Source organism: Ambystoma mexicanum, chromosome 11 (genome assembly GCF_040938575.1).
Source record: "Ambystoma mexicanum isolate Mex_15411 chromosome 11, UKY_AmexF1_1, whole genome shotgun sequence".
In the NCBI taxonomy this organism is placed as follows: domain Eukaryota; kingdom Metazoa; phylum Chordata; class Amphibia; order Caudata; family Ambystomatidae; genus Ambystoma; species Ambystoma mexicanum.
In genome coordinates, this window is record NC_090934.1 from 1,309,635,207 (window position 1) to 1,309,658,758 (window position 23,552).

The window sequence follows — 23,552 nt, forward strand, 5'->3', positions numbered from 1 at the left end:
TGAAAAATCAGAGGAGTGATTCCTCGACCGAATAGTCCTTTTCAGCATTTAAATACTGACTATGTTGATATGCTTCAAATATGTTGTGGATACAGGTATATGATAGTGGTGGTGTGTCCCTTTTTGAGATGGATCAAAGTAGGTCCTTTTACACACCCTGATGCCACCTGTTCAGTGAAGTTTTCAATACAAGACGTTTTTTCAAGATGCGGAGTATGTGAGGTGCTGAGATCCGACAATGGTCCCTGTTAATGAAGTGTTTGAACAGATGAGTCTATTATTGAACATTAAGCACAAGTTTTCTTCTGCTTATCACTCGCAAGCGAACGGGATATGTGAGAGACTCAACTGTCTTCTCAAAAGAGAATTGTAAAACTCAAATTGTCACTGAAGAAGGGATGGCTCTATTGCCAGCCCGTAGCATTATATGCATTAAGGAATCAGCCTGGGTCGGACCACCACCTCACACCCCACGAGCTAGTGACAGGAAGGCGAATGAGAACACCCTTGTCTCCTCCATTGAGGAGCAGAAGTGATGCCCAGAAGACTGCAGAAATGTTAAGAAATAAGTTACGTGCTTACTTGACATGTATGACTGCTAGCATATCTGTCATTTCAGATCAACTCAAGCGCCAGGGCGGTCGTTCTCAGAACATAGATGAAGACCATTCAGCAACCAGACCGTTGACATTATTACCTGTACCTAGACTATTCTCTAGAGATGTGGTTCTAATACAGAACTTCACCAGAGCCCCAATTCTCAGGACCGTTCATAGTGGAGAAAGTAAAAGTCAGTAAAAGTCTGCAGTAAAAGTCCAAGGGAGACGCGCATGGCTACATCTCAGCGATGTGAAACTGTGACGTGAAACTGTTATCTTATAGTTTCAATATCATGTACACACCACAACCCGTTAATATCCACCAGATAGTAACAACAAAGTAGACTGACCTAACCTTCAATCGCAGTATGAAGTATGAGAAATCCACCCGTCGTGCTCCTGTTCCACTGGAAGGAACCTGGCAGAAGAGGAACGTTCCAGGGAAACCCTCAGGGGGAAGAAAACCCTGTGTGATTAGAAAGCAGAGCTGGAGGGGCTTCGGACCAGATGCTAGAGAGCGTTGGAATAATACTCTCTGTTGCCCGCATCTGATTAGTTCTTCTAATGGTTGTGATGGCTATAATCGAAAAGGAAACGATTAGTATGGAAGGGCTGCTCTTCTTCTGTTTCCTTTAGAAGTAACAGTACCTTTCTATGAAGCTGAGTCCTTCATGAGGATGAAGGCAGGTCATGGGGATCGAAGTGTGAAGAGTGGGTACTGTCCTTTGTAAAAGAGAGATAAACCATAATAACCTTAGTAGACAGAAGTAGTAAAGATAGATGAATGGATGTCCCACCTACTTATCGGGCAATCCCCTAATACGGGAGATTCCTGCGATCAGCTCGCAAAGTATGTTGGGAGTTGTAGTCTTTATGTGGATCGTTACGCGTATAGTCTACAAGGAGATCAAATTGGATGTTTAGCTGGGATAGGCGGAGGGGTGAGAGAGAGAGGAGGGTAACAACCTACGTGATAGTGAATTGGGAAGATTCTCTGTTAGGTCATCAGATAAGTGGCATGACCGTCTCTCTGGTCGCGGTTGCCAAAAATGTTCCCTGGATGCAGAGGAAGGAGACAGAGGTAGATTAGAAGAGGAAACAGAGATTAAGAGCATAAATATAAAGGTTCTCCAAAGTATTGAGGACTCACGTAGCACTACCACTGTAAACAGTAGCAACGCGTCGTTGCATGGATTCTGGAAGACTAAGTAATGCTTCTGGAGAATGAGGAAGAGCTTCTCTCACCGTCGCTTGCATGACTGAAGCGAGACAGTACGTTGAAGATGCCATCTTGGGGGAAGACATCAGAACGGGCGATAGATGACGCCAATAGCGCCATAGGGACCAATCTCCTCGACCCTTCATAACAGAATGCCCCCCCCAAGGGAGGCGAACCCGGGTTTACCCAGTTGACACCTGTAAAAATTGCGAATCAGCCGTGGTGCATGCACCACTGAAACCGGTTCCCAAGACTGTTCAGAGTGTGAATAACCCTTCCAATCCACCAAGAACTGCAAGATCCCCCGCTGATATCGGGCATCACATATACCCGAGACCTCATATTCCGGGCCAGCGTTGGTCATAAATGGTGGGGGCGCACCCGCGGGAACCAGATGGAAACGGTTTCTGACGTCCAACTTAAGCAGAGAAACGTGGAAAGTGGGGTGAATGCGGCTCCAAGAAGGGGGAAATTGCAACTCATAAGCAGCCAAACCCTTTAACCTCTTCACCCTGAAAGGGCCATAGAATTTCGGAGATAGCTTTGAGGGAACCAATCTTCGGGGTAGGAATTTTCTGGACAACCAAACCAAATCCCCCACACGAATCTGGGGAGAGGGAGGGTGATGTTTATCTGCTTGTCTCTTACTTCTGCTTTGGGCTTCGAGGAGAGCAGCACGTGCAGTCTGATGACCCTGCTGGATGGTATCTACCAGGCCATCCAGGCTCGGGAATCGAGATGCCTGAGGGACGGAGGAAGAAAAGACCGATGGATGGAAACCATAAGAACAAAAAAAATGGCTAGCTCTGGTGGCTGAATGGGCCGCATTGTTGTATGTGAATTCGGCCAACGGCAACAATTGTTGTTTCCAGTTGCCTTGGGCAGATGACACATAACCTCTTAGATATGGCTCCAGGGTTTGATTGAGGCGTTCCGTCTGTTTGTTGGTTTGTGGGTGGTAGCCCGAGTTTAAGGCACAAGAAATCCCTAGGGTATTGCACAGTTGGCGCCAGTTTCTTGAGGTGTACTGTGGACCCTGGTCTGAAATGATAGTTTCCTGAAGACCATGTAGTGAAAAAATACAATCTAAAGAGATTCTTGCCATCTGTGTTGTAGAGGGAATGGATGGAAGCAGAATGAAATGGGCCATATATGTTAATGAATCAATGGTAACCATAATGGTGGTACAGTCTTCTGAAATAGGGAGATCCACTATAAAGTCCATAGAGATGATTTGCCAGGGTCTCATGGGAACCTGCATCCTTACCAGTTCTCCCAGATTTGGTTTGAAGGCAAACTGTACAGGATGCAACATACTGTTGAACGTCCTTTCTTACAGTATGCCACTTCTTTGAATGAGTTCTAGTGCGTTTGAAACTCCTTTTTGCCCGGCCGCTCGAGAATCGTGACAGAGTCATAGTACCTCCATTTGGAGACTTTCGTTAGGAATGAACACCATCTTCTCTTTGAATAGAAGACCCTTACTCATGGTTAGATGAAACTGGGCAATCAGATCTGGATGAGTAGGTGACCAGACAGGAGTTTCTGCTTCTATTTTTTGTAGAAAATTGTGTACCACAGGAACAAAAACTGCTTTTGGAAACATACGTTCAGATCGGAATGGGTTCCTCTCCATCGCCTCCCTCTGAGACAAGGCATCAGCCTTAAGGTTGTTCCGTCCCGAAACAAAAGAAAAGATGATTCGATATGGAGAAAAAAAATGTGCCCATCTTGCTTGACGGCTATTACAAGTTTGTGCATATTGTAGGGAACGTAGATTATGGTGATCCGTCCTTACTTCGATGGGATGTTGGGCCCCTAGGAGAAGATGTCTCCATTCCTCAAATGCACGTTTAATCGCCAGTAACTCCTTTTCTAGTACACTGTAATTGACTTCAGCTGCAGTTAATGTTTTAAAAAGGTACGCAATAGGTCGTTCAGTGTTGTTGGCATCAGGTTGTAGAAGCACTGCACCAATTGCATAATGGAGGCATCAGTTTCCACAATGAATCGAATCTCCAGGTTGGGAACTGCTAAGATGGAAGACTTTGTAAAAAAAGTTTTTAACAAATCAAATGACTTCTGAGTTTCTGTAGACCAGATAAATGTGACTCCTTTCTTTAAGATATGTGTTAACGGCAAGGAAAGAGATGAAAAGTGTGGAATAAACCACCTATAAAAATTGGTGGAACCCAAAAATCTCTGGCTATCCTTTACCGATTTGAGTGGTGGCCTTTCTAAGATAGCCGATACTTTCGCAGGATCCATGGATATGCCTTGTTGATTGAGGATGTATCCTAAGTATGCCATTGAAGTTTTATGGAATTCACACTTATCCAGTTTACAGAAGAGATGGTTTTGATGTAGCCGTCGGAGGACCTCTCCCACATGTTGGATGTGATCCGAAATGGAGGATGAAAAAACTAGGATATCATCTAAATAAACGATGACATAATGTAATGATATGGCTGCAAATATGTGGTCCATAAACCTCTGGAAGACCGCAGGTGCATTTGCAAGACCAAATGGCATTACTCAGTATTGATAGTGGCCAAATGCTGTTCGAAATGCCATCTTCCATTCGTCGCCCTTCTTAATGCGGATCAGGTGATAAGCCCTTCGCAGATCTACTTTCGTATATATCACGGCACCCCGAACTGCCTCAAGGATATCTGGGATGAGGGGCATTAGGTATTTATCAGGGACTGTGATCTTATTCAAACCCCTAAAATCTATACAAGGTCGGAGTTCGGTTGTATTCTTTTTGGGGATAAAGAAGCGGCTGCTGGTGAGTTGGACTCAGTGATCAGGTCATTTTGTACATTTGTATGTAAATAGTCCTTAAGTACTTCTTTTTCTTTTGTCAAGAGAATATACGTTCGACCAAATGGCAGGAGACTGTCCGGTATCAATTCAATGGCACAATCGTCTCTCCGATGTGGAGGGAGCTCCGAGAATTCTGTCTGTGAAAATACCAATTGGTAGGAATGGTATTCTGGGGGATGGAAGAGGCTTGATTTAACACCCTGTTGGTTGAAGAGTCGGTTTCAGGGGGTGACTGTTTTTTTCCTTGATCTAGACAATGATGGATACAATGTTCTGAACCTAAAAATAGTGTACCTGCGGTCCAACTGATGTACGGGTTATGGTTTCTTAACCAGGGTAACCCAAGGATGATTGGGTAATAGGCAGTTCTGATAATGTGCAAAGTTAACACCTCTTGGTGGGAAGCTACAGTCATCAGCAGAGAACTAGTATGGTCTTTGATGGGACCTGATGTTAGTGGATTGCCGTCTACGCTTGCCACAGGAATTATCATGGCTTTGGCGGTTCTGGGGATATCATGATTGAGGGCCCAGGAGTCATCTATGAAATTGCCAGCGGCCCCACTATCTATTAAGGCTGACATATTCTCCAGACTTATGTTATTCCAGGATAGAGACATCCTAAGTACTATCAGGGAGTTATCTGAAGTTGCATTAGAAGAACTGGAAGTAGCATTATGCAGGGAACCTGTAACCGTAGACGAGCCCTGAATCATGGTTCCCTTCACAACCGGACACTGGTGTTTCCTGCCTTTCTTTGGGGAAAGATTGGACACTCTAGAACAGTGTAAGTATTATCCCCGCAATACATACACAACCCCAAGGATTTTCATCAGGCCATTCAGCTGGAGAAAGAGGACCGCGGGTCGAGCCCAATTGCATGGGTTCTTCCATCACTAGCCTATTCGAGGCAAAGACTTCAAGATGTGATTTTGGCTGTCGTCCTTTTCTATTCTCAAGGTTTCTCTCTTGGAGACGATAATCTAATTGGATCACCAAGGCTATAAAATCTGTCAGATTATGAGGTTGAGGGACCCTGGACACCTCATCTTTCAATTCCTCTGATAGACCCCTTCGAAAAATGGTGATCAACGCATCATCAGCCCAGACGGCATCTGCTGTCATTTGTTTAAATTTGGTTATGTAGGACAAAAGGTCCTGACTTCCTTGTTTACTGTCTAATAATCGTTCCTGAGATGCTAAAGTTACTCCCTGTCTTCCAAACATACTTTTAACACTGTTACAAAAGGCCAGATAAGAGTCTAAATTAGGATTTTTACTAGTGACCAGAGGGGTTGCACAAGCTAAGGCAGCACCAGTCATTTGGGAAATCATATGACCTACTTTATCTCTATCGGTAGGGAAGAAGGCAGCTTTAAATGCAAACAGGACCATGCATGACTCCAGAAATTCTTTGACAGCACGTGGATTGCCATCAAAGCCACGGCAGGGAAGTGGCCCTGGCGGGACCTCTGAGCTATGGGCAGAGCAGCCTGCCTGCTGTCTTAAGGCTGCGTTTTCCTGTTTCAATTGCTGTACCCCAGCTGAAAGAACTTACATAGCTGAGGCTAATTGATGTACTTGCTGTTCCATACCTGCCCGTAGTTTGTCTACCTGAGATTATGGTAGACATTAATTGGTTGGTTGCCTTTTTTTTCAGGTGTTGCTATCTGTTATCTTATAGTTTCCATATCATGTACACACCGCACCCAGATTAATATCCATCAGATAGCAACAAAGTAGACTGACCTGACCTTCCATCGCAGTATGAAGTATGAGAAATCCACCTGTCGTGCTCCCGTTCCGCTGGAAGGAACCTGGCAGAAGAGGAACACACCAGGGAAACCCTCATGGGGAAGAAAACCCTGTGTGATTAGAGAGCAGAGCTGGAGGGGCTTCGGACCGGATGCTAGAGAGCGTTGGAATAATACCGTCTGTTGCCCGTGTCTGATTTGTTCTTCGAATGGTTGTGATGGCTATAATAGAAAAGGAAACGATTAGTATGGAACGACTGCTCTTCTTCTGTTTCCTTTAGAAGTAACAGTACCTTTCTATGGAGATGGGTCTTTCGTGAGGATGAAGGCAGGTAATGGGGATCGAAGTGTGAAGAGTGGGTACTACTCTTTGTAAGAGAGAGATAAACCATAAGAACCTTAGTAGATAGAAGCAGTAAAGATAGATGAATGGATGTCCCACCTACCTATCAGGCAATCCCCTAAAACGCGAGCAGGCACAGAGATTCCCACGATCAGCTTGCAAAGTATGTTCGGAGTTGTAGTCTTGATGCGCATCATTCCGTGTAGAGTCTAAAAGGAGATTGAATTGGGTGTTTAGTTGGGATAGGCGGAGTGGTGGGAGAGAGAGGAGGGTAACTACCTACGTGATAGCGAAGTGGGAAGATTCTCTGTTAGGTCGTCAGATAAGTGACGCGACCGTCTCTCGGGTCGCGGTTGCCAAAAATGTTCCCTGATGCAGAGGAAGGAGACAGAGGTAGATTAGAAGGGGAAACAGAGATTAGGAGCATAAATCTAAAGGTTCTCCGAAGTATCGAGGACTCACGTAGCACCACCACTGTAAACAGTGGCAAGGCGTTGTTGCATGGATTCCGGAAGACTAAGTAATGCTTCCGGGGAATGAGGAGGAGCTTCTGTCACCGCTGCTTGCATGACTGAAGCGAGACAGTACGTTGAGGACGCCAACTTGGGGGAAGACATCACAACAGACGATAGATGATGCCAACGGCGCCACAGGGACCAATCTCCTCGACCCTTCGTAACAGAAACCCTATACTGGGGAGGCTACAGCACCCCAGACTATCGGTTCGGAAGCAAGACGAGGAGAAGAAGTTCAGCACATGCAGACTTGATCGATGACGAGGAAGAAGGAGGCTAAGTGTGATGATTAAATAAAAGCAAGTGTGCATTTGGACAGTGGCTCACATCAGACACTCTTTATAGATATTGGCCCTCATTACAACCTTTGCGGAGGACCATGGTGCTATTAGCACCATGGTCCATGCCGCTAAGGTTACGATTCCGCCATGGTGGATGGCGGAATTACCACCCCATTCCAAGGTGAGTGGGGCGGTAATTCCCCATTCACCATTTGCCCTTCCCCATTCCCATTTTTGCCCCCATAGGGCATAATGGGAATGGGGAAGGCGCTAATTACGGCACCGTAAATTACGGTGCCTCCTCTCTCTCCCACCACTCCGCCTATCCCAACTAAACACCCAATTCAATCTCCTTTTAGACTCTACACGGAATGATGCTAAAAGCAGGCGTTAAACACCAACCCGCAAAGGGACACTTGTAATCAGGCGTTAAGGGTTAACGGCGCCGACGCCGCCGTTAAACCCTTAACGCCTGAGTTGTAATGAGGGCCATTATAGCTGGAGTGCATACTCAGTTCTTGAGTCACAGGAATCTTTTGAATTAGACTTTAGAAAGTGTTGACGTAATATAAATATGCCAAATCTGGAGTTCGAATTTGACGACTGGAAATGTGAGCAGTTTCCAGACTCGTACCTCGGTGATTTTCTGTTTAGTTAAGCCAATGGTCCTATGAGATGTCGATGTCTATAGGCTCCTTCTCGCTGTTTTTGTTTTTATTCTTCTAGATTATCCTGCTCTTGTTGGGCATAGTACTGATATATGCATGTTTCTGCACAATCCTAAAAATGGCCCTGCAATCAGAAGGATGCTTGTGGCAATAGTTGAGCAGATCCTGCAGTTACCTGACCATCTAACAGAGTTGCCTGATTACAAAGTTGTTTTCCTTCCTTAACGCAGTACACAGGCACAAGGAGGAATGTTGTGAATGATGCAGTTTTTTAAAGTGAACAATGCCAATGACATTCAGAGAATCATAAATGCTGGGGGCTAATGTATTGGTATATAATGTATGAATGCACAGTATTTATCATTATTTTTCTGATCCTTTTGGTCCACACCGTTTACTTTATTGGTCCAAGCAAAGTAAAAGTCCCTTTGATTCTTCCCACTCCAGTGACTCTCGCAGAATTGTCTGTTAATGAAAGGCCAAGGCCATTTGTGATTTTCCCTACACCAGTGGCTCATGTAAGGTTGCCTATTGCTATGACAAGCGTTCCTATAATTTCCTCTATAGGAAGGACCATTACTGTTATACTTTGAGTATTGTGCAAACACTCACTTCAGGAAAGGGAGACATAGGTGAAGCACAAGGGAAGATGATTATGAATTAAATAATTATTTAGACAGTGCAGCACATTTGGGGAATAACATGTGGTATCAGCACATGAAAAAGGTAGGTGAGAGAACGTCCAAAGAGAGTTGCTATGTCTGTGCTCTCTTGCCTTATGCTATGGGAACCTCTAAGATATTCAGAGCTATAGAGATACCAGTGATAAAAGCTCATTGCCTGACGCACTGTACATTCAAGGGAGCACGATGAGACATACAGCATTTCATCAAGAGATCATGCACGTCCATTTCGGAATTCGTGACCTGAGATTACACCTCCCACAGAGGGTTAAGGGACTAGTTAAGACCACTTACTGACTGATGGTCCATGACGCCGTGCCATCCAACTCCAGGAAGGGTGACGACATTCCACTTGATGAAGATACCGTGCCTCCACATAGCATTCCACTAAGCAGACGCAGCCAACAGTACTTTCACGACACACAAGCAACCGAACTATGCCGGTCTGAACATTAGGCATATTCATTCCAATTTGACCAAGCAGCCACTATAGCGGTGAAACGGTTCCGAAATTCTGCTCGCTTGGTCTTGAAATGAAGTGCACCGCTTTCCGATTCCAGACTGAGCAAGTCAGTCTTTGTTGCGCAATGGCGCACATCATTTCAAGACCAAGCGAGCTGAATTTTGGAACCGTTCACCGCAATAGTGGCTGCCCCTCTCCTTGAACTCCTAAAGAGTTTGGCTTTCCATGGGGAAGACTCTTCTTTTCTAGTCAAGATAAAAGGTGACGCTGATGCTTGAAGGACAGAAAGCAGAACATTTACTGTGCTATTCAGCGCACCCTACCATAATTGATGTATGGGTTATACTTTTAAGGTTGAACAGTGTTCTTTTTTGGTTGAAACAGCTAGCCCCTGAAGAATTTCCTTGGATTTGTAACATCTGTTACCATAGAAAAGAAACTTGTTGGGTTTTATTATGTTTTATGAATTATTATGATTGTGATATCATTAATATGAACAGTGTGTTTGAGTAGTGTTTGAGATTTGCAGAGCACATGACACTTTATTGTAAGAAAACGTTTGGGAATTTTGATTGTTTATTTCCCATGTCTATGCACTGTTTGAAAGCAATTTCTTTGATTTATGCATTCTATCAAAAAAGAATGGATTCCGTTGTTTAAAAAGAAAATGTGTAAAAATAATAAAATATGTGATATTTAGAATTTGACTGGTTTAGATTGACTTCTTCCTCCTGACTGTTGGTTTAGAAGAGTATTCCTCCTCTAACAGATTTTGTTACTCACAAGCATTTTGTTGTATGGTAATTAAAGGTTGTTAACCTTTTGGAGGGACTGCTTGTGGTTTTGTTCCCTCACGCCCCCTGCGGTTGTTTTGCACCTTTCACTCTGCCATACGAGAGGTCAATTCCAGGGTCAAACAGCATCCTTGGTATAGGTGACTGAGAAGACATCTGCAAGAGAAGATAACTATGTGCAAGATTTAAAGACAAGAGAGAAATCAGAGACAAGGAATCAAGTGATACAATATGAACAACCTGGAATGAATGGAGCAGGGATCAGAAGAGAAGAGAACAAAATGCTAAATTGCCAAGGCAAGAATCCAGAAGAATTACAAAGATGCAAGGAAAGCGGTCCGCTGAAAATCAAGGGAACAGTGCTAACTCTGGAAGGATGGGCAGAATACCTGATCATCTGTAAAGCATTAGCACTAACAGGATATTATGAGCCAGTTATAGATACTGCAGAGATTGAATGAAAGCATCATTGGCCGAAAATTGCAAAATTGTTCACATGGGTCAATGATGGAGGAGGACCTTTGCAGATAGTGCCTCTAGCTAGTGCAAAGCTGTGTCTCCGAAACAATGGCACGAGAAAGGTTGGAATGAATCAACAGTGTGGCAGAATTTTCGATGTACCAGGCATGAAGTACGGGACAGTAGTGAGAATGGACCACTACTGGGCCTGTAGATCCAGAGCTTATATGATGTTGCCCAAGGACTGGGGAGGGCTGCGTTCCATAGTACTTATTCATGTTCCAGCATTAGTTATTCCAAAGAGTGACCTGAATATTGGAGAATTTCCAAAAGCAGACGGCCATCTGAGGAAGAGGAGATCACTTGAGTTTCTCAGTTGGACAAAGAGGGAGAATTACTTATCATCTAAATCAATAGAAGCCTTCGATTCTATTCTGTATGAGCACAGGTTGTTCAGTCAGACTTCGGCCATATTTGCGACTATTTTCAAGCCATGGATCCAGAGGATGGCAAATGCAAAGTGGTTACAGATCACTCGCTGGGAGCTCCTGCAGACAATCAACACTACTATAAAGGGATTCAATGCTATCAAGGAAGAATTGAGAGCCATGAGACTGATAACTTTCCAAAATAGGTATGTCCTGGATATGATTACAGCGATTGATTCACGTGTTTGTGCCAAAATCGGGGAATCATGTTGCACATTCATACCTGCTCACAATGACGAAAATGGGACCTTGACAGAGTGATGTTAATGTTAATGTTAAAGGATATTTGTACCGCGCACTATGTTATGTTATGTTATGTTATGGTATTTTGCATTTATATAGCGCCTTATATACCATTGGTATGGTCTGAAGGCGCTGGTAGGTTGAACGCCCTTGGAAACCGAAGTTCAGGTCAGTAGAGAGAGTAGAGAGAGTCAAGGTGCCTGTGAGCACCGGGTATGTGTGCAGCTGGTGCGGTATTCATGTAATAGCTGGATTTTAGCGGTAGGTGTGGTGGTTGAGAGATCAGTAGTATGTGTTCGTTCTGGCAGGATTTATCCAGACCGAATGTGGCTGCGTCAGGCCTGAGGAGAACGCCTGGCTGGGGGGTGTGTAACCAGCAGTGATTACTCTGTGTTCTAGTTGAGTGGTGGTGTAGAGAAGAGAGTAAGCGTGGTGGTGAGATATGATGGGTTATATGCTCTTTCAAACGTTCCCTGCATTCCAAACCATACTATGTACGTCTTGCATCATGCATTCATCTGTTTTGCTCACTCACCTGCTCTACGCACTCGTCCGTTTTATGTCCTCACACGCACTATGCATTCATAGTATGATGGGTTATATGCTCTTTCAAACGTTCCCTGCATTCCAAACCATACTATGTACGTCACGCCTTATGCATTCATTTGTTGTGCTCACTCACCCGCTCTACGCACTCGTCTGTTTTATGTCCTCACACGCACTATGCATTCACCCCCTCTGCTCACTCACCCCCTCTACGCACTCACCCCCTCTATGCACACACCCTCTCTACGCACTCACCCCCTCTACGCACTCACCCCCTCTACGCACTCACCCCCTCTACGCACTCACCCCCTCTACGCACTCATCCCTTCCACACACTCATCCCTTCCACGTACTCATCCCTTCCACGTACTCATCCCTTCCGCATATTCATCCCTTCCACGCAGTCATCCCCTCCACGCACTCATCTCTTCCACGCACTCATCTCTTCCACGCACTCATCTCTTCCACGCACTCATCTCTTCCACGCACTCATCTCTTCCACGCACTCATCTCTTCCGCGCACTCATCTCTTCCACGCACTCATCTCTTCCACGCACTCATCTCTTCCACGCACACGCTATCACCACCGGAGTGGTCCCCTCGCACTCTGGTGGCTCTGAAAGAGGAGGGGAGGTTGAGTTAGTGGGAGGAAGCAGGAAAAGTGCAAGAGAGCAGTGATGTGCTGTTGACGGCCTCAGGCCCGGTGGGTCCATATGCTGGGCCTGGGGTGTTTGCAGCCGGTAGTCATTGTGTACTGTTGTGCAAGACTATGTGTGTTTTTGTTTTGTTGTTGCGATGTAGTGAAGTTTGTGATGCTTGTTGTGCTGTAGGTTTTGGTTGTGTTTGGTTTGGAGTTTGAGATGTGTATGCAGAAAGGGAAATTGTTAGTAGGGTTGGTTAGTTTGCGTCTCTATCCTGAACTGAGGCGCTCGGCTTGCGTAGTCTCCTCTGATGCGGCACTGTCCTGATCTGGGTCTGACTGGCATATAAGGTTCCTTACTCCTCTGGCCCCCACGTCTAAAATGCTCTCTCATAGCTCCCCTTATCCTCCCTTCATACTCCTGTGGCCAGTGCACCTGCCAATGTCAACCTCTCAGGTAATGTGGTGATTGCCAATATGTCGACTATTCCACATCACTGTGGTGCCTGGCAGTAACTAAGGGGCAGGTGAAAGTGTTGGTGGGATTGTCTGAGGTAGTTGATTCAGTTTCCGTGCGTGCCGCCTGTGTTCCGGTCTATCCGTTGTCACCCGTCCAGGTGCCGTGGGAGTTATTTTTTTAAGTGGTCTGCCAGGTCGTTGCATAGTTTTTCTGAGGGGGTTGGGGTGTTACCGCAACCTGGTGGGTTTCTCATTTCTTCAATGATGCTAAACATGTCTTTTTGTGTGTTGGTGGCATTGTTGATTCTGTCATCGTAATGTCTTCTCTTTCCCTTTTGAATTTCCTTCTTGTATGCGTGGATTTGTTTCTGGTACAGTGTCTTTTTTCCCTGGGTTGTATTCTTTCCTCCATTCCAATTCCATCTTTTTGTTTTCCTTGTTCATGTCGTTTAATAGTGGGGTGAACCATTTTGCCATTGCTCTTTTTTTTGATGGGGTGAACGGTTTCTCTGGGGCGATCTTGTCTATTGTATCCGCGATCCATTTGTGCAGTGTCTCTACTTTCCCGTCTAGGTCCGCTAGCTCCAGTTCTCTAGTTGAGGATTTTGTTAATTCCAGTTGTTCTAATAGGTTGCTTTCTTTGACGTGTTTCCAGTTTCTTTTGGTGGTGGTTGTGAGTTTCAGATGTTGGATGTAGACGTGTGTAGGCAGAGTGATCATGAATGGGATGATGAGATGGTCGCTCCACAGTATTTGTATCAGAGGTGCCGTGGGGATGAGTTTTTCTTTGGCGAAAATTGCGTCTAGGGTGTGTCCTGCCGAGTGCGTTGCTCCTTTGACTAGTTGTCGTAGTTTCATGGTGCTGAGTTGTTCAATTAGTGAGTTTTGGGAGTTGGTGTGGCTGTCTTCAAACTAGATGTTGAAGTCCCCCAGGATGATTAGGTGTTCGTGGTTGATGGCTAAGTTGGTGATGGCTTCTATGAAGTTATCGATGAATGTTGCATCATATGTTGGTGGTCTGTATACCAGGATGAAGGTGGTTTTTGGGCTCGGTGTCAGGTGTATCAACATGGTTTCGTAGTTGAGGATGTTGAGTGGTTCGTCAGTTTTTATTTTCAGGTGTTCTTTGAATGCTATAGCGATGCCTCCTCCTTTTTTGTTTTTTCTGTTTATTTGTAGGCATTTGAAGTCAGTCGGAAGGCAGCTTTGGAGTGTGAATTTGTAGTTGTCGTCCAGCCATGTTTCTGTGATGAACTGGATGTCAATGCCGTTGTCGTCGAGTAGGTCGAAGGTCTCTGTTGAGTGTTTTGACATGGATTTTGCATTTATTAGATTGCAGTGTAGTTTGGAGGTGTTTTTTGGTTTGGGCTTTGTCAAGGTCGTCTTCTGTTCGGTGTTGAGGTTTCCTTCCTGGTCGGTCACTTGTTGGGCTGTGGGATTCGGGGTGTCAGCGTTTTTGAGGAGTTCTTCTAGGTTTTGTCTTGTGTTTTTTGTGTTTTCATCGCGTTCGTCTTCCGGGAGTTGTGGTTGTTGATTGGAAGTTCCTCTTGCTTTGGTGATGTAGGGGGTTATTACGTTGGTCGTCTGTTTGTTGTTTGTGTTGGTCATCCTTCTTCTACTTGCTTGTGTTAGGTTGTTTGATGTTGCTGCTTCTAATGTTGGGTTGGATTGCCGTGGTGGCCAGTTGTCTGCGAGGTATGGAGTTAGGTAGAGGGGTTTTTCTCTTCTCTCAGAGTTGCTTCGGTTTGTGTTCCTGTCTGTGGGGTCCAGTCTACGGTTGATGTTCTAAGTTGCTGTTCTGGAGTGTTTGTTCTTTCATCTCTTCATCTTTTCCTTGGAATGAGTCGTTTGCGCAGCATTGTAAGATTGAGAGTTGTTTAGTCTTTGTTTGGTTACGTCTAGTTGGTCCTGCTTTGGTTTGGTTGTCTTGTGGTCTTGTGGTGTAGTGGCGGGTGAGGGGGTGTCCGCCACTAGTTTGGGCTCTGTCTGTAGGTGGTATTCCGGCTGTAGTTGGCGACTCGTTCAGTCGCTGTCCGAGGAGGGGAAGGAGGGTGGTAGGGGTTATTAAGTTGGGTGTTATCGGTGGCTCTCTTTACTGTCGTTTCACTGAGCGCGGTTCACTGTGGTGAGCAGGCTGTGTGGGTTGGGAAGGGTATCTGCTGGTTGGAGGGTGGCTCGTATGGGCGCAGCTTGGACTTTTGCCTTGTGATGCGAGAGGCCCTAGTCAGAGTGACCCCCCACTGTTATTCACTGGTGACTTGAGTGTTAGCTAAATTTGTGAGTGAGCTAGATTTGAGATACCTGTATAGTGGAGTGGAAGAGAGGCCTATCAATGCGGTTTGGAGATCCTCAGTGCAATTTGGGCACAGAGGCCCTGCTAAGTTTGAGACACCTGTATAGTGGGAGAGGGGCCTCTCAATGCAGTTTGGAGATCACACAATGCAATTTGGGCACAGAGGCCCTGCTAAGTTTGAGACACCTGTATAGTGGGAGAGAGGCCTATCAATGCAGTTTGGAGAGCAGGCAATGCAATTTAGACACAGAGGCCCTGCTAAGTTTGAGACACATGTATAGTGGGAGAGAGGCCCATCAATGCAGTTTGGAGAACAGACAATGCAATTTGGGCACAGAGGTCCTGCTATCAATGCAGTTTGGAGATCAGACAATGCAATTTGGGCACAGAGGCCCTGCTATCAATGCAGTTTGGAGATCAGACAATGCAATTTGGGCACAGAGGCCCTGCTATCAATGCAGTTTGTAGATCAGACAATGCAATTTGGGCAGAGAGGCCCTGCTATCAATGCAGCATGGAGATCAGACAATGCAATTTGGGCACAGAGACCCTGCTATCAACGCAGTTTGGAGATCAGACAATGCAATTTGGGCACAGAGGCCCTGCTATCAACGCAGTTTGGAGATCAGACAATGCAATTTGGGCACAGAGGCCCTGCTATCAACACAGTTTGGAGATCAGACAATGCAATTTGGGCACAGAGCTCCTGCTATCAATGCAGTTTGGAGATCAGACAATGCAATTTGGGCACAGAGGCCCTGCTAAGTTTGAGACACCTGTATAGTGGGAGGGAGGCCTATCAATGCAGTTTGGAGATCACACAATGCAATTCGGGCACAGAGGCCCTGCTATCAATGCAGTTTGGGGAGCAGACAATGCAATTTGGGCACAGAGACCCTGCTATCAATGCAGTTTGGAGAGCAGTCAATGCAATTTGGGCATACAGGCCCTGCTATCAATGCAGTTTGGGGCGACGGGGGGTGATCACATTGGTAAACCTTTTAGCCTAGTGGCCAGGTATCTAGGGTAGAGCTGTACCTCTCCCCAACTCAAGCCACCCTACCTTACTGGTCCTTGTAGTTGCTGGTTGACGGCTGGCCACTGGCTTGGCTTCCCCTGCAGACACCTGCTGACACTTCCTGGAGCCGCCCCTGTTGGAGCCGCCCTTGGCCTTGGGGCCCTTAGCCGCAGGGCTGCACGGGCAGAGGGCTGCCCTGGGAGGACCAGTGATGAAGTGTGGGTGGACCAATGAGAGCGGGCCTGGGTGGGTCGGGAGGCGGGAGGGATCAGAGGATGGAAGAGGGTGCGGGAAGGGGGAGAGGCGGCTAGAGGGGCGCTGCAAGGGCCTAGGGCCCGCTTGCATGGACAAATGGGTGCTTTTGGAGGGGAGGCTGGGCCAGGCAAAACTCCTCACTCACCAGGCGTCCTTGGTGGAAAGAGGCGCTGGTGATCTCGGGTCGATGGACCACAGAAGCACGGGCAGAAATGCCCAATCGAGCGGGGGGCGGGGGGCGGGTAGGGAGGCGGGAGGGATCGGAGAATGGAAGAGGGTGCAGGAAGGGGGAGAGGCGGCTAGAGGGGCACTGCAAGGGCCTAGGGCCCACTTGAATGGGCAAATGGGCGCTTTTGGAGGGGGGAGCTGGGCCAGGCAAAACTCCTCACTCACCTGGCGTCCTCGGTGGAAAGAGGCGCCGGTGACGTTGGGCCGATGGACCCAGGAAGCACTGGCAGAAATGCCCAATCAGAGCCGGGGGGGGTGGGTCGGAAGGCAGAAGGGATCAGAGGATGGAAAAGGGTGTGGGAAGGGGGAGAGGCGGCTAGAGGGGTGCTGCAAGGGACTAGGGCCCGCACGAATGGGCAAATGGGTGCTTATGGAGGGGGCAGCTGGGCCAGGCAAAACTCCTCACTCACCTGGCGTCCTCAGTGGAAAAAGTCATAACATTGCTGACAAACTTGCACATCAAGATGGAATATGAAGTAGAAGATTTTGCAGATGGAAGCTGGTTTGCATCAATCTTCTCATGGGTTCCATGGATGGCGAATAAGTACCTTGGAGCATTATTGTTGATGATCATGTTTGGATTTAATGTGATCCCGATAATAATCACACAGTGCAAGAAGACAGCAAAGAAGGCAGTAGGAATGAAGATCATGATCAATGTTGAATCAGGATTTGGACCCTAGGAGTTGACAGATGAAGAAATCAGAAAATATATAGAGGCCAGTATTCAAGCACCTGAGGGAACGAAGTTCCTGTATCCGAGGAACCACAATAAGTATGTGGGAAGATGGGTTTATTGTATCCCGAATGGACAGTGCAGTCACATGACCTGGAGTATTGATGACCATGTAAAATTAGCAGGATCTTTGAAAGGTGTGGTGAAAATATGCACTCCGAAGAGACACTTCTTCAAGAAAGGATATCTAAATGTGAAGACTGATGGGAGAGTGGGCAATGAATCAACCAGAGGGGGGGAGTGTAGAGGAGGGGCCAAATGCCTCTTTACTCACTGTACATTTCACAGATGGGAAATAACCATTTGCATATCAGTCTTTGTCCCGCCCACATGGGCACTCCAGCAACAAAATGCTTTGGCAATTCCTCTCTGAACAAGAGTACCACCAGCAACCCCATACACGTGTTCGAGCCTTGTTGAGCCTCATCAGTGAGGTGAAGCTGTGCCTCTCTGAGCACAGTGAGCAGGGAGTCCACGTCTGCTTGCCCCCAGGTAACTCAGGGTGACCAACCCCAAGTTCCTTACAAATATTTCAAAAAAGGCAGCAGGCGCTCCTCTCCAGAAAGAACATGGCATGATAACCTGTTCTGAGATGAGAGTTTGCAGCACACGTTTTTTGCTCACTGTGCTCAGAGAGGCAAAGCTTCACCTCACTGATGAGGCCTAACAAGGCTAAAACACGTGTATGGGGTTGCTTTTGGTACTCTTGTTCAGAGAGGAATTGCCATAGCATTTCGGTGCTGGACTGCCCATGTGGGCGGGACAAAGACTGATATGCAAATGGCTATTTCCCATCTGTGAAAGGCACAGTGAGTAAAAAGTGTGTGCTGCAAACTCTCACCTCAGAAAAGGTTATCATGCCATGTTCTTTCTGGAGAGACGCGCCAGCTACCTTTTTTGAAATATTTGTAAGGAACTTGGGGTTGGTCACCCTGAGTTACCTGGGGGCAACCAGACGTGGACTCCCTGCTCACTGTGCTCAGAGAGGCAAAGCTTCACCTCACTGATGAGGCCCAACAAGGCTGAAACACATGTATGGGGTTGCTTTTGGTACTCTTGTTCAGAGAGGAATTGCCATAGCATTTCGGTGCTGGACTGCCTATGTGGGCGGGACAAAGACTGATATGCAAATGGATATTTCCCATCTGTGAAAGGCACAGTGAGCAAAAAGCATGTGCTGCAAACTCTCACCTCAGAACAGGTTATCATGCCATGTTCTTTCTGGAGAGGAGCGCCAGCTACCTTTTTTGCAATTAGACCATATAGAATCTGATAACGAAGTAGAGGATCGAGTATCCCTTTATGTGCGGAATGAAGATTACACATGAAGAAAATGCAAACCGTTTTATAATTGTACAGATGATGTAATGCTCGTAGACTAAGTATTAATGAAATCTGGCTTTACATAGTAAATAGACTGCAGGCGATGCCGCCATTATAATGAATCTGGATGTTCCACGTTGTGCTTTAGCAAACTAGGACCCGTGAACGGAAGGCTTAAAGTGTGGCCCAGTAGAATAAAAACAGCTGATGATGGAGGAAGAATCGAGAGGACTTTTCAGGTCCAGTGTCAAGGTTTGGGGCAGCCAAGAAACTGGTTATCCTTTGTCAATTGGAAAAAGAGGAAAGGAATCTATGGATTGTATTTTATATATGATTTTAAAATGTTTGTAACAAACTGAATTAAAGTAAATAAAAAAATTTAAAAAAGAAACCAAAGAAACTGGTTATCTGTCATGGAAAGATACAATGAACATGAGAGGCGAGACAAGCTCCTGTTAGGGTGCGACGGAAAGACTATGAGTGCCAACCTTTATTCCTTTTAATAGTATTTAATGCGAAGAAGGAGTTAAAACACGGTCTCTTGTCACATGGTCTAGATGGAAATAGACTGTGGGCAAGCCACATTGAGACCTCAAAATAAGGGCATGCTCACACTCAAGGCAAAGTTCAAAGACAATTTGAATGGCAGATGGCTTGAGTGATGGTGGATGATGGGCTAATTGGGTGGGGAGGTATGGTCAAGTCCAACCCACCAGCCCCTGGGGTACCAGCTTGTGTGCTGCTAGCGAGTGGAATGTTCCAGAAGGGTACAAGCGTGCCAACCAATTGTAGAGGGCCATGTAGCAAAGTCCCTATATTTTGAGCACCAATTAAACATTGTGTAATTTAAGACAATGAATATGACTTGCACTAGAGGTGGGCATAGCTGTCCATCTGACTGTAGAGACCCAATCACGATCGTATCCCCCATAGAAAATATACCTAGATGTTCTATGTTGTCCTACCACAATCCAACTTAGGTTTTCTTAATTTGCCACGTAGCATGACGTCAATGATGATGACTTTTTACTATATAATTTTTTAAAAGCTTTGAGATTTCTCGTGAGAGATTATGCTGTGAGACGTCCGTTGATGTCCGTTTTACTCCTCGTTTTAAACAATTGATATTAAAACAGTCAAAGTTTTGCCAACTTCCTGAGTCGGTCTTATCATTGGTGTACGAGTAAATTCTACATCCCCATCCTGCCAATAAAGCGCTATTTCACTTAAAAGGACCAATGGGTTCAATACATCAGATTCAACTGGATCATGCCTGACAGTTCTCCAAACCCTGCACGATTTGCCAAAAGCCTAAGGAGTTTCGCTGATTTAGCAGTTTTATCATATCCCCCCTATCATTTCTCAACATTATGCACCGATGACTAATGATCCAGCCCTTACATCACCGCATTTATATCTGATGATTTACATGGCCAGGTCTCCCTCCTGTTCTGTATGGACTGAATTAACTGTCTAAGGGCCTTCTTGCAGGCAGCAACCACTGGATAATACTGAAGGATAAGGCTCACCAAATTCTTCCTCTTCTTCAATTGAGATGTAGATCTTCCAAATACTTTATCTAAAGTGTCTTTTATAAAAGCATGGACAGAAACCTCATTAAAAGTTACCATCTTCCAATCATACAAATTTATATTCCAGTGTTGGCAAAGACTCTCATTAAAAATGTCCATCACTTGATAAGTCATATAAACCTTACTTTTCCCCATATTTATCCTCATGTGGCTGGCTATCATGATATCTCTACTTCGTATGGGAATATTAATATCTGTCACCAACATCACTCAAATTCATTCTCACCACTCTAAAACTAGTACAAACATCAAATAAATGGTGGTCTACGAGTACATAATCAATAATTTAATTCATTTTCCCATGTGGGAAACAGAGAAATATCACAGTTTTTTTGACCATTGAGAATTCTCAGACCCACGGACTCCAGCATTTGGTTCCACACCCTACCCTGCATTCCTTTCTTCGAATGAAAACACTAATCTCAAAATCATCCTCATCATTTTTAAACGGACTCTCAAGGCAGTCCGAGTTGCGGTCTCCCACCATTATGATGAAGTTATTCCCTTTCTGATCTAACCAATCCTGGATGAATTTACTGTACTGTACTGTAGCAATGCTATTTAATGTTACAGAGTCACTGCTCACATTTCTCCTTTAATTTCAGTGTTCAGGAAAAACCTTCTCAGCTCTTAGGACAAGCTGAGGCTTAGCCACTCTTGGACAATTATATTACAAGTGTATGTCATTAGATTTCACAGCCTGTAAAAGGCCTTTCAATATCAATGAGGCAGACAGGTTCACATCAGCCCAAATATACCATTGGATTTCATGGGATGAAATAAGTTCAATTACCTCACTTACAAATATTTCTTCATGAAGATAATTCTTCCTGTCTGGTCTCGTGATTTTTATAGCACTTCACCTCAATAGCCACAAAGACAATTTTACTAGCATGCCCAAATGAAACAATGAACTGAGAACCATAATCCGGTCTCTGTGGTCTCAAATTTGGAAGAGAACCATCAAATGACCTCACTGTATCCAGCTGTGGGAAAGTCATTGCAAAGTCTTTTGTGATGGAATATAGCCCCATGTAAGCTTCACAGGATATATCACTCAGCTTCAGGATCTTTTCAAGACATCTGGTGGCCTTCTCTTGTCCAAAGATTCATTTAATTATGTTCTTTTGCTTAACACAAGGGTAACAAAATGTGTCTGCCTTCTAACCCAATAGTGTTTTTTTTCTCAGGGGAGGTTGATGAAAACTAAACCATCCACTTCAGTTCCCCATGGGCAAACTTGTTAGGAACATCTTATTACAGCAATTGTCTTGATAGAATATTGATGGAAACAAACCAACCCCTCCCTCATAAATATATTCTCGTGAAAAGCACTGGTTCAAACTGGATATAGAACAGGCCACTTATTCGAACTAAAATAAATGTACCACATTTGTTGACATCTAGTCCCGACTCCTCAACTTTATTCACGCAATGAAGACTGGGTGGGCAGGCCTGTGACTTTTAGAGGCTTCTCCCTTTACTAATCTGCCTGTGATATTTTTTGAAGATCCTCACTGCTGATTGGGCGCGGTGCTCCTTGTTACCCACTGACGCCTGCTGACTACGTACAGGAGCTTGATGTGCTGCCCCTCATGAACGGGTCTCTTTCATATGGAGTCTTTCTGCTGATGTTGCAACAGGGCGATGACATGCTGATCATTTCCCATTTTATTTCAGGTTCTAGTTTCCAAGTTCAAGGCTTGTAAAAACTATTAGGCTAGCAACTCCCTGCCTTGGTTCTGATTTTCAGCCTCCATAACTAAAGCCACTGTGGTGTTGAACGTTAGTCATGTTTGATCCATTCAACACAACCAGAAAATGTATTCTGTTGAGACAAAGGTACTCAAAATGCATTGTTTGCTAAATATGGTCTGGGACTTATTTACACATTTTTTCCTATAAAAGATGTTTAAACTAAGAAAGAAGTTCCCTTCTGTCTTCAGAAACTATTAGCAGTAGGTGACCATTAATGGATTATGCATTTGTTTACCCTATCCCATGTATTATTCTACACATTTTCAGGATCACAATTCTCATGTAACTCATATAACTCAAGCAGTGAGTTCCTTTTAAGGAATGGGTCATGCACACCGTGTGAATACCATACATTTTACAACATGTGGGAATTAGGTAGGACTGTAGAACAGTAACAAGCCGATGTATAAAGAACAGGGAAGGTTGAAATGTTGTATTGGGAAAGGCGTTAATCTATGTGTGACGCCTCTTCACTGCAGTTTATTCGTTTGTGCATGAAGTCTGGTGAAGGAAGAGATGGAAGTGTTCAAGTTTGAGACGTGGGCAATACACCCCTTATTCTTGTTTAGGTTTGTTTAGAGGGCATCGAATGTCTGCATCTTTTAAATTCACAAACCTCTCTACACAGTAGCCCAACTCAAACCTTGTACATCAAACTACAATTATTTCTTAATTAGAAGCATCGACTTCCAGATAATGGGAACTGCCAAGAACACAAGGTTGGCACCACACGTTTCCCAACAGCTCATATCAGAACTTGAAAACTAATACTTTGGCATCCCAGTGCCAAAGCCAAAATCAAACCTCTAATGGTATGTTCAGCTGTCTAGAAGACATGTATTATATTTCAATACTGTGATCATCATAAAGGTTTCAAGATGCAGGCTTCAAAATTCTAAAAACCCACAAACTACCCCAGATACCTTGAGGGTGAAAAGGGCATCCCCTAGGACAAATAATTAACCACCAGCTGTAGGCAAGCCGTAGGAAAGGACAGAACACCCCCATATCAAGCAGGTAGAGGCCAACAGGCAGGCTCGCTTCAAAGGCAAATCCAAAATCAGTGCTGAAACAGCAGGATTGTGGATGACCAGCTCAACAAACCCACCTGAAGACCCAGAAATAACCTACTGCAATACAGACAAAACATGGCAATACTTGTCCTCTACTAAGACAGCTTAGCATATTAAGCACTCCAGACAGATCCAGCTCAGTCCTGCATCCTTCAAATGTAAAGTGCCTTTAGAGAACTAGTAAGATGTATTATTACAGTGCTTAGGATCACAGGAGTATGTCATAAAGTGCTAGGGAAAATCCTTTTATTATCACTATATATATGCATCACCTCCTTCTAGAAGTATTGTGGAAGG